We start from the raw sequence: 13,485 nt of genomic DNA, 5'->3' as shown, positions 1-13,485 counted from the left end.
GATCATCTTCCCGAGGCAAGGGAGTTAACTGATTGGCAAAGCCATTGTAAAAAAAAGCTTTCGAAAGTAAATGCCATTTTCAGTCACCGATGTTGATAAAGCATGCTACATGTTTGTTGAAATGCATGTAACTGACGAGGCTGCCTCGCGTCTTTATATAGACTTCTAGTTTCTAGTAACTTTTCGATGTTGATGTCCGATTTTTATGCTTATGAATTGCTTTGATATTCAATGGAAGTGTGGCATCTTGTTTCTTTGATTGTTTGTTGTTTAACGCCGCACTCGGCAATATTCCATCTATATGACGGCGGTCTGTAGATATTCAAGTCTGGACCAGACAAGCCATGGCCAGTGATTGATATCATGAGCATCGATCTGTGCAATTGGGATACGATGACATGCATCAACCAAGTCAGCGAGCCTGACCACCCGACCCCGTTAGTCGCCTCTTACGACAAGCGTGGGTTCCTGGAGATCAATCTAACCCGGATCTTCAAGGATCCATCCTTTGTATAATATATAACAAGACAAAATCACACGGAAAACAAATATTTCATTTTAGAGACTAAACATAAGTCTACATTTTTTTTCCAAAACCCACTTCGCATAAATGTTGACTCCGTGGTCCCAATGCTGAGTGTCTGTCCACCAAAGGCAAATCAGTTTGCCTTGCCAGCAAAGGAATGTTAAACCAACTTGACAATCAACACTTTTGTCGGTGCAGCTTTTGCCTTCGGGACGTGCCGTCAAAAATAATTTAACCGAATTTAAAAAGAAGCTCAGCTGGAAGAACTTAATTTTTTCTTCCCTTGCTCTGTATAAGAAACGATTTCTGCTTTAATTAATTCTGTGAGGACGTTGGAAGTTTACGCACTTTGAACAACACTTCAGTTATAACACGGTATGTTGGCTTAAGGTGGGGGAGAAGCTGAAGGGGATGCAGGTCAAATATAATAAAGAATCCCAACAGCATTGGTATTTTTGGCAAACCAAGGACCGTATTCAGGCCCAATCTAAGAAAGTACTGAGGCTGGCTATGATTGTCTGCGATGCTGGAGTTCTTTCCTAACTAGTCTTGTACCTTCTTTGAGAGGCATTTAGAAGTTGAAGTACTAAGTAAGGATAAGATATATGGATGAACAACTTCTTTATTACAGCGACGTTTCGGTGTAGGTTCTAACAACGTTATCAAGCAAGTGAGGTACAGAGTATGGTTGACAAGTATATATACAGGATAGGAGGCAGTGTTGATACAGTTGAGGAGGTTTAAGATGCAGTTACACTGGAGTGGAGAAGCCCGTTATGTACACAGACGGGTAAAACATGTTGGCCGGTGAAGGCTGTAATATAAACAACAAAAGGATTAAGACTGATTGGGGTCTTTGATAAGTTGATGGTACGCTGGTGGTATGTAGTAGCCTTGGTTACGGTTGATTGATGGTTAGCGTCTTTTGATGTATAAACTGTATAAACACTGGTACTTGTTCTTACCCTGCCTTTCGCTCGGCATTAAGGGGCTAAAACAAGGACTGGTCGGTTCGGAGCCAGTGCTGTGTCTGAGCTGGGTATTCATGTTAAACTGCGGCATGGTATCTCAGTGAGCTAGCACTATAAATTGGCATCAGTCCAGACTAGTACAAGCAGACAGATACACACACGTGCATGAACGTGCAATAATCTTTGACGCGGCGTTAAACCCCATTTCACCTTCCACTCACTCTTTCACCTAGTAACTGTCACTCACCTCCCCACTCTGTCATTCACTCCTGCCCTTGACCACTGGTCAATCAGACCCTAAATATACCCACAGGCCGCCGTGATGTAGCGTGAATGTTGCTGATCGTGCCGTAAAACAACACTCATTCATTGGTTGTCGTAAGAGGCGACTAACGGGATCGGGTGGTCATGCTCGCTGACTTGTTTATACATGCTATCGGTCCCAATTGCGTGGATCGATGCTCATGGTATCAATCACTGGATTGTCTTGTCCAGACTCGATTATTTACAGACCGCCGTCATATAGCTGGAATATTGCTGAGTGCGGCGTTAAACAACAAACCAACCAACCAACCACTCCGATTTAAACATGCTAGAGGTATCGTGTCCAAATTGAAAATCATTTTTTTATTACAAGCATTGTTTATCACCCTGACGAGCATCATTCCATGGAAACAGACAATCGGCAATGGTCTCCTTCAATCCCAGACCCATCCCACCAGTAATCTCAGTAATGCGTGTTGCGAAAGCCAATGATACTTGAATCTTAATCGGATCATGCGATCAATAGCACGTAAATGTACCTACCACCTGAGTAGCCCTGAGTAGACACTACTTCATCACGGGGCTGTTAGCTGTCCCCTTCTATTGCCGAGCGCTTCTCGGTGTGTAAACACTTCCAAAAAACGCTAATCAATTCTTGTAAAAAGCAAAAACTCCATAACACGTGTCTGTGACCATGAGGTAGACGTCATTGGAAAACATTTCTCATCTGTTTGCCTCACAATGTATCTCGCGAGGCTGCTTCTAACATAGAAAAAAAACACAAGTCTCAATGCGCTGAACAATTATTGTCGCAATTGTTATTGATATTATACAAAGGATGAATCCTTGAAGATCCGGGTAAGAATTGATCTTCAGCAACCCGCGCTTGTCGTAAGAGGCGACTAACGGGATCGGGTGGTCAGGCTCGCTGACTTGGTTGATGCATGTCATCGTATCCCAGTTGCGTAGATGGATGCTCATGATGTCAATCACTAGTTTTTCTGACCCAGACTCGATTATTTACAGACCGCCGACATATAGCTGGAATATTGCTGAGTGCTACGTTAACCAACAAACAAACAGGCAGCATAGGTGGGTTTAACGTTCAAGGACAACGCGATAACATTCACGCTTTCACACCCAGCCTAGCCACATCGTTATGATTTCATTTGGTCTCATTGGCTTTTCCGACGTTCATCCACTTGTTCCACGTTATATTGCTACATATCTTTGTACATTAAACCCTGTCTGTCTGTAAGTGAGTGAGTATGGTTTTACGCCGCTTTTAGCAATATTCCAGCAATGTCACGGCTGGGACACCCGAAATGGGTCTCCGGCGTGACGAGCGAACCGCTAGGCTACCCTTCCACCTTCTATCTATTTATAAGTACACATCAGCCACTATTTTTATCTCAACATATTCTATTCAGTATTCATCCGATGAAGAGGGGGAGGTGGGGTAGCCTAGCGGTTAAAGCGTTCGCTCGTCACGCCGAAGACCCGGGTTCGATTCCCCACATGGGTACAATGTGTGAAGCCCATTGCTGGTGTCCCCCGCCGTGATATTGCTGGAATATTGCTAAAAGCGGCGTAAAACAATACTCACTCACTGTGATGAAGAGGAAGAAGAATACCTGAAACGTCGTTACATTTTGGCAAAGTGGTGAGTGGCGGATGTTACCCTTTTCGTGAACATCTGGTAACCTATGATTGTGGGTTCGAATCCCATCCCGGTTCGCCCCGATTATGTTTCTAGGTTTGTCAGCACCATACCCGTGCTCGTGGGTTTCACCGAAGTGGTAAACGTCTGAGACCTGCATCACTTCGGGCTTTCCTCCCACATTAAGCTGACACGCCGTGATATAACTGGATACTGTTAAAAGCGGCGTTAAACCCAACTCACTCACTCACTCACTCATATACTTTTCATAGCTATTTTAATTTTTTCGGCTAATGGATCTGCTTCAGCGGATAATCGAGACTTCGTAGTCTCTGGCGTTGACGTATAATATTTCCAACAAAGAAGCTCTTATGCATGTCATATCATTACCATTCGTAATTTACGTAATACATTAAAAAAACCGGTACTGACGTATTGCAGAGAAACGGGATCACTGTAAAACAATTGGTACATGTTTTTTCACGTGTTCGTTTACGTCATAGTTCTTTATTCGAGGTGAAACCAGAAACTTCAAAGTTTTAAATTCTCCACCAAGAGAGCGATCGATCTGAGACCGTTGTCTTCGCGTTTAATCCTCATCTTATACAACACCTCCAACACGCATTCAGCTCTTGAAAAAGACTGCATTATGCGCTGTCCGACTGATCTCTGCGCTGTATGAATAATTAAGACACGCAATCAGCGGGATAGAGACAGGGTTTTAACTTTAGCTCGACACAACTCCAGCTCTTTTCGTTCTCTCGCTCACATCGTTACGGAGCTCGGCCGTTGTTTGGAACCAAATCAGCTGATCTGCTACATTTATGTATAATTTGTTTATATGACCCTATCATTGTGTTATTATGACACTTTTTTGTGATGAATATTTTCATTCAAATGATGACGTATCGGCCAATTAATAGCCCCCTTCTCCTTCCCATAAATAAATAAAAGCAACGACAACAATAATGATTCAAACACGAACGCACGGGATTCCTGTTGCTACAAGTGTTGAATGTCGTTCCAAGTTAAAAAAAAGTTTTTATGTGCAAGCATGGACCTACTCGACGATCAGCACACAGGTCAAAGCGTTAAATAACGGTTAAGTAACGGTAAACCGACAATGCTTGATGCCGCAACCTGTGTATAACATCTATTGTGTCTGTAATGCCAACCTCTTGTATATAACCGTAGTGTTACAATTACCGTTACTGGCGTATTAAATGAGAAATTCATAAAAAACGACGCCAATCACATCAGCGCGAAACAGACGCTTAAAAGCGTATGAACGCCACGTTTCTAGACGTTGAGTATCTTGTTTCGAAATAACGCCAACACTGCTAGATCACTGGCAAATACAAATAAAAATATATAGAATAATCGTTTTTCATGTAATGAAAAGTGTTATCGTTGCGATAAACCAATCCGATAAATCGGAATCACGATCCGACGAATGATGTCATCAGCTGAATTCTATAGCTGAGCTCCATACACCGATGTATAACGTTCCACACACGTTTAGTCAGCGGCATTCCCATGTGGGGTGATTATGTTAACAAACATGACTGCAGATCATTTGACACTGTTATAAATAAACAAGTGGTTTACTCAAGTATTGTATTCCTGCGCCTGACAAAGACTCGCAAAATACTGCCCCAAATCTCACTGATTTGAAATCTGACCCATGGGGATTCTAGGTTGGAATACATGTCGGTCCTCAGTAATCTAGTCTTGTCTTATGGGTGTCAGATTCGGTAGACTGCCACGACGCGGTTTGTTTGTTTGTTTGTTGTTTAACGCCGTATAATAGTCCACCTATATGACGGCAGTCTGTAAATAATTAAAATCGAGTCTTGGACAGACAATCCATTGACTGACATCATGAGCATCATGAGCATCGATCTACACTCAATCAGGCCAGCAGATACCATGTACAGGTCGGATTAGAGTCTCTGGGCCCAGTGAACAGTTAGTCTTTCCTGACTGCCACACTTCCGAGTCCCACTTAACGGCCATTGCGCCCACTCTCAAAAGAACCCATCGAGCGATACCAAAAGTAGATTTGATTGTTTGTTTGTTGTTTAACGCCGCACTCATCAATATTCCAGCTATATGACGGCTGTCTGTAAATAATCGAGTCTGATAATCCAGTGATTAACATCATGAGCATCGATCCACGCAATTTGGATACGATTACATGCATCAACAATGTCAGCGAGCCTGACCACCCGATCCGGTTAGTCGCCTTTTACGACGAGCACAATCGCCTTTTACGTCAAGCATGGGTTTTGTATACACATTTATTCCTAATATATGATATACGAAAACCCACCCAGCTAATACTTTCAATTTAAGACCCTAAAATCTGTATTATTGACATAAACAGGAAACGTCAATAGATATGAGCGTCCGACCGTGATATAATAACTTTGCTTATCTCATCGTACGACTGTCATGAAGGGTCATCATCCGACGAACACAATATGAAAGCCAATTAATAAATCAATGAATCCAATTGAAAACCATTGAAGTCTTAGCAATAAATTTAGTTTCAGCAAGATCGGTAAACGCGCTCTTGTATCACTGGATTGTCTGTCCAAGACTCGATTGTTTACAGGCAGCCGTCGTATGGCAGGGGGACTGTGTGCGGCGTCAGGCAACAAATAAATACCTACTTTTTTGTGCAAAACGTGTTAGTGGATGATACTACCGTTGGAACAGGACATGCTTACATGCAAACACCCGGTGTCATCCCTGATCTTCAGCAATCCATTGATGATTTCCACCGCTATTTTCTCTTTTACGCCCAATGAAATCTGTTTCGGCGGATAATCGAGACTGGTTATTCTCTGGGGTTGACGTTTATATCGGCACTTATCACTGGGTTTGAAGTGAATACAATGGTCATTATTGCTCAGTCCAAGCTGGACATTCATTTTGTGATGGGATTAACTAGTTTCACTGCTTAACGTGACTATGACAAATCCAACACAATCTGATGGCAGTTATGACCCTCGCATAGACGATATCAAATCATTTACTTAATTTCCATGAGCCATGAAGGTTCTACTACACCAAATCAGAACCAGTTTGGACAGTGCGGTTTTCGTAGGGAGCCTTCAGTGCAGATCGAGAGATATCTGCAGGCTGTGATTGGAGGATATTCTGTAAGATTTGTATGTCTTTCAAATGTACATCCATCCAGTTATTAAAACTGACCATGTTTTTCTATATTTAGTATTGTCTTTTTCAACATGATGACTTATGCTGAGTGTGACCACAGCTATTTTCAAGTAGGTGACATTTGGTGCGAAACTGGGGGTGGTGTGTTTAGCTTTCTGTACTCGGAAAAGGAGCTGGCTAAGCTGGTAATTTTTTATTTTTTTTATTGCTGCTCTAAGGCCAAACTGTGCACACACGTACAGGTAATAGCTGTTGAATGCTTAGTTATTTAAAAAAAATATAACGTTACTATAGAAGTCTATGGGAAAACATTTGGTTGTGTGTAACCTGTAAAGAGACACCAAAATCGGACGTCACCTTGTACGAATTATAAACGGGGGTCGGAATGTGGTTCCGAGCTAAGTCAACCTATACCACTACTCTTTTGCTGCACGAGGTATTATGAAGGGAACGGAATAAGCCGAGTGAATCCGAATGGTTCCGTCTAGCTGCCAAAGCTACCACTGAAACGATTTTACAATTCATTATTCTGGGTACCTGTTGGCGAACTTTTTCAGTTGCATGGAGGTTGTGTGACACAGATTAAGAATCGATACTGCTCCGATCTAATGCATTCTTGACTGAGCTTATTTGATTGTCAGGTAGAGCGCGGCTATTCATTAATCATTCATCCTGTAAACACAAAGGCAACATGGAAAAAGCGCAATCGGCACCAAGCAGGGAATCGAGTTTATTATAGACGAGGCGTTTTTCTGACACTTTTTACTGGCACGGCCAAGCGTTGGTTTGTTTCTCATGCAGCAAATGACAAGAGGACATACATGCTAGTAACATTTACAACAATAATACCATCATCGCTAAAATAACTTTCACAGTCCTCCTACTTCTGCTAAGTAATATTAGTACTACTACTACTACTACTACTACTACTACTACTAAAACTACTACTACTACTACTACTACTATTACAACAACTTCTACTACTACTGCTGCTACAACTACTACTACTACTACTACTACTACTACTATTACAACAACAACAACAACTACTACTGCTACTACAATTACAACAACTTCTACTACTACTACTACTACTAGAATAACTACTACTGCTGCTGCTACTACTACTAGAACAACTACTACTGTTGCTACTACTATAACAACAACTTCTACTACTACTGCTGCTACTGCAATTACAACAACTACTACTACTGCTACCACTCCTACTATTACTACAACTACTACTAATACTACTACGACTGCTATCACTACTACTACAAGTACTACTTCTAATACTGCTGCTGTTGTTGCTACTACTATAAAAACAACTACTACTGCTGCTATTACTACTACAACAACTACTACTACCACTAATACTACTACCACCACTACTATTACTACCACTTCTCCTCCACCTACTTCTACTACTACCAATGCTACTACTACTACTACTACCACCCTTATTACTACTACTACCACCACTATGTACAACAGGTAAGTACATCTACAAATCCTCATATTCCTTCGTGATATAACATCATGACGCAGACATACATCAATAATGTTTTAGCAACGACAAATAATTCAAATTTCCTGTCATAGCAAATAATGGTAACCATGGTTACAGAAAAAGTTGGATCATTAAATCAAGTAATTGTCTTCACACGATCATGTGTCATTTGTCAAAATTACCATAACAGCTACAATCGTGTCTTATTTAGCCTTGATGAATTGTTTCCTTTAGCAGCCCATGCTATATAAAGTGCGGTAATATGGATTCTATCAGCTTAATATAATCGTTCGTTTGCATATGTTTTTCATCAGTGAGTAAGTGAATATGGTTTTACGCCGCATTTAGTTGTATTTCAGCAATATCACGATGGAGGGCATATATGAGAGTAGCATCTAGATTACCAGACACGATGGCATTGGATATTGGAAGATTTAACGTTTGAAAACAGGCTAAAAAAATATTGATTGTTTTTTCTTCCGTGGTAATTTTTTTTGAATAATGAGAACATCATTATTCGTTTTAGACTTGGCCTGAATGATCTCAAAATTAAAACAGAGAGATTTTCATCTTTTGAGAAATCCCTAAGGTTATGCCCATTCTGTGACAGTGTTGTCGAAGATGAAAACCATTTTATGTTTATTTACCCTATATACGAAAATCTAAAAAGCAAGTACTTACCGCAGTGGTCTTTATGTCATTTTAATGCTACAACATTGTCTTCATTACTGTCCTGCAAGGATCTTCTAACACAAAATCAACTGGCTTAGTACATACATCATGTGTTTTGTTACGAAGTGAATTGTTACCTTGACTTTGTATCTTATAAAATATGTTATGTAACTCCGTTGTATATGGGCCCGTGGCCTTTAATACGATAAAGAATTGAATTGAATTGAGAATGTTTTTTGTATAAGACTTGAAATGTCAACATCCTATGGATATAATCGTAATAGCTGTAACTGGGAACATTTGATTTGTTGGAGAAGTTATATCTAATTCAGATTGTGATTTTTTTAATAAAACGAACATTTATACGCGTACATTTTCAAAATGATGAGAGACTAACTGTCTAACATACGCATCGATCTACGCAGTGGGAAACAATTCGCCAGACTCAGAAACAAGATGCACCACAGGATTAAATAATTTATCAAGATCGTCTTTATAATCAATTTTGTGATTTCCCGCAATCAGATCAACAAGAATGGAAGTGTAAAAGATGTGGCTTGTGTGTATCAGGGGACGTTTCCTGGTTTAAGGATGCTGTTGCCATGGTTACATGTCAACATATGCTACATATATTCAGGAGGTTGGTTGGTTTGCTTGTTTGTTGTTTAACGCCGCACCAGGCAATATTCCAGCTATATGACGGCGGTCTGTAAATAATCGAGGCTGGACCAGACAATCCAGTGATTGATATCATGAGCATCGATACACGCAATGACATGCATCAACCAAGTCAGCGAGCCTGACCACCCGATCCCGTTAGTCGCCTCTTACGACAAGCATAGTCGCCTTTTACGGCAAGAATGGGTTGTTGAAGACCTATTCTACCCCGGATCTTCAAGGGTTACATATGCAGGAGGAACTTCGTTGAAAGGATCATGTAGCTTGAAATATGTAAGTTATTTCAAGAAACTTCCATTAGTCGACCCGAACATTGATAAAAGTCGCCAATATGTAGATATACGTATTTTACAGAAGCCAAATCCATTTTAAAGTTTGTCAAAGATGAAAATGGATACCACCAACCAAACGTTCGTCACCATCTATTCTTTTCTTTGCCATTAAATGCGCCGTATCATAGGTGTCGCCCTTGGGGTTGCAGGAAACTAAGCGAGTGAGTGAGTGAGTTGGGTTTAACGCCGCTTCTAACAGTATTCAAGCTGGATGTGGGAGGAAAGCCCGAAATGATGCAGGTCTCAGACGTTTTCTTTGGTGAAACCAACGAGCACGGGTATGGTGCTGACAAACCCAGAAACATAATCGGGGCGGACCGGGATTGGAACCCACAATCATAGGTTTCTGGTGTGCCAAAGGGACGCAACTCTGCACAGCTAATTGCAGCGCCTAAGACGACTGCGACTTCACGAGGAAAGGGAGTTAACTCTCTGTAAAAGTCCAGTTTCAACCCTTGCCGTACTTGGCTTGAATTTCTGGGCCCGATCGTAGCGCCAAAAGTAGCTATTACGGGTTATGTCCCTTTTATGTCCCTCCTATGACCAATCAGATTCCGGCTCTGATATCACATGCATTTGGTTCAAACAAAATTGCGGCGTCCAGTGAAGACGATCTGATCGATAATCAAGATCTATATAAAACGGTCTTACATTGCGAAATGCATCAAATAACGTGAACACCTTGATAGGAAATATGAAAGGATTTGGAAAATATTTGTTGACGCCGAGCTGGCGGTACACAAGCTTTACAAATCCGGAAACCGACCGAAATTTGCACGTCAGTTGACAAACCGGATGTCGATTTCGCTACGCGATTATGTTTGGTCTATACATAGACTCGTTGGTCCAGCCAAGATATAACTTCAAAGTAAGAAAACGTACATGCAGATTTTTAAACCGTTATCATGCTCCATAATTCTAGTCTAGTTCGGCAAGGATGGCAACTGGACTGGTCAGTTAACTCCCTTGCCTCGCGAAGAAGAGACGACTCGGCCACTCGGGCTCTCTATGGTAGCGCGTGAATCCACAGGATATCATAACACAATGGGGATATGCTACCCTGGAGGATGGTTTTGATAGCGAAGACGTGAACCACTCACGACGTTGTCGGTAGCAACAAAGTCCACGGCCTTGGTTTGGAAGGTCACATCAGAGCCCAACAATGTTATAAACTACGTTTAGTCTTTGATGAATCAATACCTTCCCTTGTAATTAGAGTCTATGGATAATGAGGAGGTCTGCCAACTATTCCTGTCTCACCATTAACCTGGCTAACGTCTATACCACTAAAGTGTATGCTTTCGTCATCGATCCATAATTGGTGCACGACGATAGCAAACGAGGATCTTTCAGAACAGTTGGACCTCGTTAATTAGAACTGTGTCGATATCGTTCTATAACTTTTTTTCTATGAAAGGAGAAGCAGATCGAAAATAATCCGACACGGACATGTTATTTGTTTCCAGTATTGCTTGGGTCAAGTCGAACAGGGTTCATCAGCGTGACGAACGAACATGGCGTGTATCTCCCACCCTGGAACACCGGGACACCATCTCGTGTTTGTGGACACCTGGTGGTAGCGGAGACTCAGGTCGTACGTACATACGTTTTTTTTTGTTTTTTTTTGTTTGTTTGTTGTTTTACGCGGCACTCAGCAATATTACGGCTATATGACGGCGGACTGCAAATAATCGAGTCTGACAATCCAGTGACACCATAAACGTCGATCCTAGACTAACATCTAGCCTCTGAACTGAACATATCGTACAGAAAAAACAGTTGTTCAGTTATCTTAATGAAATATAATAAAAAGGGAGCCCAGTGATTCTCTTCATTTTCAGTAATCTAGACTTGCCAAACATTATAGACTTGCATGGGCTGTATTTGATATATATTTGTATCAGGGTCTGTAAGACAGACTACGTCGATCCATGCAAATGGGATACGATGACATGCAACAACCAAGTCAGCGAGCCTGACCACCCGATCCCATTAGTCGCCTCTTACGACAAGCATAGTCGCCTTTTACGGCAAGCATGGGTTGCTGAAGACCTATTCTACTCCGGATCTTCACGGGGTGGTGTCAGTACAACACTGGGACACCATCTCGAGTTTGTGGACACCTGGTTGTAGCATTGACACAGTTCGCCAACACTGGTGTCAGAAGAACACCAGGACACCATCTCTCTCTGTATTTAAGGCGGTGCCATGGGTAGCCTAGTGGTTAAAGTGTTCGCTCGTCACGCCGAAGACCCGGGTTCGATTCCCCTCATGGGCACAACGTGTGAAGCACATTTGTGGTGTCCAGGAATATTGCTAAAAGCGGCTTAAAACCTTACTCACTCAATCGTGTCTGTATTCACCTCGTGACATGACATTCCCTATATTTGCCCAGTCCCAACTCCAGTTGATTCAAATTCGTTTATTGCGAACAGAATCCGCTCTACACAATCCTGAAACAAACACTATACATCATCTCTGTGCACTGACATCCATAATGTTGTCACGATGGCGAAATGTTTTCATAATCATCCCTCATCATTCATAGCTGATTTGATAGAGTACATACTGGATGCTCGACAGGGAAGCGATCGATCATCTCCACGTGACGTTACTTCACAAACACATTAACTTTACTTCCAAACTCCCAGTAAATCCTAACAACGAATGTGTATCACGCCAACAAATAATTACACTGAAGAGAGAGGACGTGACTCGAGACACAGAGCAAATTGAGGTACCGAGGCCAATGGTGGGATCGCGTGCTCCTAAAGTATCACACACAAACGTTCATGTCGTTCTTTGCCAATGAAAGCATCGTAAACATCTGAGTGTTAAACGTGCATTAGGGACTTGAATACTTTCTGATAAATCACATCAACGAGGAGTATTAATAATTTAATTAACCAAACTCCAGATTACTTTAACAAAGTTGGTTTGAGTGCGCTTTGAACAGTATTTTTGTCATATGTCACGGCGTGTCTCATAAGGAAGGCAATGCAGGCTGACTTTACTAGCACAGGTATGGTGCTTACAAACCTAGACACTTAATCAGGACTAAGTAGGGATTGGAACCCATGAATACAGGTTTCTCGACAACAGAGGCACGCAACTCTGTACAGCGAATCACAATGCCACTTGGCACCAATGTACCGCCACCCGCCCCCCTAGAAATACTTGGAATGTTAATATCATAATGAGTGAGTGAAGTTATTTTACGCCGCAGTCCAACTATATGGTGACATGTTAACTATCGCGTCCAGGCAAACAAGTGTTTTTCAGCATGAACATCGATCGATCATTACCGTCGGCGAAGTTCACACATATTGATCAGCTGATTCAACGCTGTCGGCGTGGACATCAAGCATGGCTGCTGGAGACACACTATGCCCCGAACCAAGTAACATAAATCTTACAGACTAAAGAGTAAAATCAAAAACTAATATTTATACATGTTAGTCTCCCGTGTTCTTGTTCTTGTGATGAGAGTCTTCATCATGCACCGCCAGCTTCAGAAGCACCTTAGCCCCCAGCGCAGTCAAATTTACATACGTTCTTCATTACAAGCTCTTTGGTTAAAATGAAAACATGCATTATGCTATTATGATAATTCAGAAAACTGTTTTACCTCACCAAAACAGGCTATTACATCAAATAAAAAGCATTATAAACGAAGGAAACCTCCGTAA

At 41.6% G+C, this 13,485-nt stretch overlaps 1 protein-coding gene across 4 annotated transcripts in view; it reads right to left on the bottom strand.

The window, feature by feature from the left end:
• The window catches only part of LOC124113141, a 139,309-nt gene that overhangs the window by 88,534 nt on the left and 37,290 nt on the right, over positions 1-13,485 (bottom strand). The window lies entirely within an intron of this gene.

This window comes from Haliotis rufescens, unplaced genomic scaffold, assembly GCF_023055435.1.
Source record: "Haliotis rufescens isolate VD_foot unplaced genomic scaffold, xgHalRufe1.0.p SCAF_17, whole genome shotgun sequence".
NCBI lineage: Eukaryota > Metazoa > Mollusca > Gastropoda > Lepetellida > Haliotidae > Haliotis > Haliotis rufescens.
The sequence above is the reverse complement of the archived record's forward strand: the minus strand, read 5'-3'. Positions and strand labels throughout refer to the sequence as shown.